Here is a 3,653-nt window from a genome sequence, read left to right on the forward strand (position 1 = left end):
GAACATTGTATGCCTGGATTAGTCAATATTCTTTTGTGTCTGGCTACTTTTTTTCCCAAAATTTCCCCCCAATTTTGATTTGTAACCTGAATTCATGTTGATTTGGTCGCCACAGATTGTTCTTTGTCATTTCTGTATAATATTCTATGGTATGGATCTCTTTAGTCATTTGTCAAAGTATTAAGTTACTATAGAGGTGAATGCAGTATTGGAAAAATTACTCTCAATTTCACAGCAAAGTAGGTGAGTGAGAACTGGCAATGATGAAAGGGAAAAGGAAAAATGATAAAAGAAAAATTTCAAGAAATCTGATTCTGTCTTAGTTTAGACTATAACAAGATACCATAGACTGGGTGGCTTAAACAATAAATTTGTTTCATAAGCTAGAAGTATGGGATAACTGTGCCAATCTGGTGGGGCTTTGGTAAGAGCCCTCTTCCTTGTTTCCTAGTGTGGAGGAAAATAAAGTGAAAGTGTCTCTTCTTATATGGACATGGATCCCTACTTACCTCTCAAAGACCTCACCTCCTAATACCATCATATTCTCTCACATGGGGGTTAGGATTTCAACATATGACTTTTGAAGAAACATGAATATCTAGTCCACTAGTCTATAACAGTTTAGGATCAACTGTCAATTTCAATGATTTTGAATTTCATCACATTTTCTAATTTTATTCCATTTCATATTTTCCTTGTCTTCCTAAGGATAGGAAGTGTTGCGAGTATATCTGATAAAAGTACAGGTCCCCAGCCAATATGAAAGTCACATATACGGATGTTTTCTTCCCTTTTTATTTGTATAAGTATGTTGCACAGGGAATACTTAAAATAGAAAGAAAATATTCATTTCTTCTCTAACATTCAAATTTAACTAGGGGCCTGTATTTTATTTGTAATCCCTATGCAAGGGATGACATACACATACTAATGTGAACCTGTTGTTTTTCTGAAGCATATATGAAATTCAAGTTCCTTGTATACTATGAACTCATAGTTAAGAATCTATTTGAAAAACTAATCTTTCTTCCAGATTCCAAATAAAAGGTTAAAAGGTTTAGGTAGTAACACTATTTTGTACTGTATGTCATTATTCATTTAAAAATAAAACAGAGCAAATGCAAAATATAAATATAAATCTTCAAAAGTGTGTTGAGGAAATGGTCAGTGAATGCTCTGTCATTATCTCATAAAAATAAATAAGAATGAATTGAAGAAAGAAGAGAAGGAGAGAATGCTAGATGAAAGGAAGGAAGGGAGGGATGGAGGGAGGGAGGGAAGAAGGGAGGATAAATAATTTCTGTGAACAACCTAATAAAAGAAACCTGCTCATAAACATTAAAAAGTGACAGGAAAGATGGAAGGAAGCAAGAAATCTGACCAAGGAATCTAGCCATTTGAGACATAAATCAAAATAAAGGACATGAAAATGAAGAAGCCATATATAAACAACAAGTATATGTAGTTATTCCACTAGAATTTCTAGATAGCAGTTCAAATTATTATTAAGAAAATAAATATTTTAAAGGTTGGGAGTTTAAAAAAATGATACTGTAGCTAACAATCAGAGCTGAGGAGGTGGAGGAAATGTAAGGATCTCATCACAGCAGAGAGGCAAATATACCTATAATCAAGATGTATTTGAAAGAAATAGATATTCCAACCACATTAATTTTTGTCATAATATTTTGTTACCAACAGTTAAATCTTTCAAGTAATATTATTTCTTGCATTGAAGATACTGAGTTTTAGCCATTTCCTCACTTTCAATTTAACTATAATTTTTTAAAATTGTATTTGTTTATTTATTTTTGGCTGCATTGGGTCTTCATTGCTCGGTGGCTTTCTCTATTTTGAGAGCACAGGTTCAGTAGCTCTGGCACACGGGCCCAGTTGCTCCGTGGCATGTGTGATCCTCCTGGACCAAGGCTCCAACCCATGTCTCCTGCAACGGCAGGCAGACTCTCAACCACTGAGCAACCAGGGAAGCCCTTTTTTTTTGCCCCTTTTAAAAAAATATTTATTTATTTATTTATTTGGCTGTGTTGGGTCTTAGTTGTGGCACGTGGGATCTTTGTTGTGGCATGCAGGATCTTTCACTCTGGTGTGTGGGCTTCTCTCTAGTTGTGGCATGCTGGCTCTAGAGTGCAGGCTCAGTATTTGAGGTGCACAGGCTTAGTTGCTCCACAGCATGTGGGATCTTACTGTCCCCACCAGGGATCGAAGCCATGTCCCCTGCATTGGAAGGCAGATTCCTAACCACTGGACCACCAGGGAAGTCCTTGTAATTTAAATATAATTTAATCATCCATATTCAAATAACTACATAAAATATGGCAAAAATTTTATAGAAGTATTTTAATCTATCAGAGTCTAATTTTTTATAAGCAAATCAACGTGTATGGAAAGATACTAACCTAATTCTAGTAATAATGCCTATTTCCTGGAAGTGAAAAGTAGATCAATTAAATTTTATTTTTATTTCATATAGTCAGTTTGCTAAAATAAAAATTTACTATTTTTCCAAAAATAATAATTTGACTTTTTTGTGATAATTATAATTATTAGCAGCCAGGGACTTGCTTTAAGTATTGGAGAATATAAAAAATTTTGTAAAAGAAAGTTAAAGTAGGGATTTCATTACATTTAAAAAAGAGTCTAAAAGTAAACATGAAATTGGATTGTTGTGAAATAATCAGGACAATAGCAAAAACAACAAAAAACAGTTGTAACAAGGTTTCATATTTGATTTACTCTGATTTTTTTTTTTAAAGTACCACCAGCTATTATGTGTTTTTGCCTCTCAAATGTTCTTAAGCTATGATTAAATACTCTTTATGGGAGGTTAGTGTACACCACTTTATGTAGAATCAGAGGCATATTATAAATAATAAGATAATATCATGTTTTGTGTATGGATAATGAAACAGGAATCTGGAAGTCTTTAATTAAGCATTCTGAATACTAGCATGGGTTTTCTCTTTACAAAGTGAATTAATTTTAAATATATTTTTTCCAGTATTTTATAGGATTTTTTTTTTTCGCGGTACGCGGGCCTCTCACTGTTGTGGCCTCTCCCGTTGCAGAGCACAGGCTCCGGGCCCGCAGGCTCAGTGGCCATGGCTCACGGGCCCAGCCGCTCCGCGGCATGTGGGATCCTCCCGGACCGGGGCACGAACCCGTGTCCCCTGCATCGGCAGGCGGACTCTCAACCACCGCGCCACCAGGGAAGCCCCTCCAGTATTTTAGATACAGTACTAAAACCTTGAAATGATCTATAACCACAGGTTACTTAATTTTACCAACATTTTTTTTTCAAGCTCTAATCTGGAATAAAGGCTAGAACTGAAACAGCAAGTTATTATCTAGAGCTTATGTGAACCTTCCATCTCTCTGTGGGATCTGCCAGCAAAGATTTTCATAATGAAAAAGAGTAATGATGTGTTTCAGTATGGAGACGCTTGCCCGCTAATTCAAGTGCTGATTTGTGATTTTTGTATTGTGATTTTTATTTTTGTATTAACATCTGTTCATGGAGATGACAAGTTGATGTGGGAATAGGGATTACAAGTATATTCCCAATTGAGTTAAGGGGTGTTATATTATCTCCTATTAAAACAAATAGTTGGCTTTAAAAATTCAGTGCTAATATC

The sequence above is a fragment of the Mesoplodon bidens genome (genome assembly GCF_964165515.1).
Source record: "Mesoplodon bidens genome assembly, chromosome: 1".
In the NCBI taxonomy this organism is placed as follows: Eukaryota; Metazoa; Chordata; class Mammalia; order Artiodactyla; family Ziphiidae; genus Mesoplodon; species Mesoplodon bidens.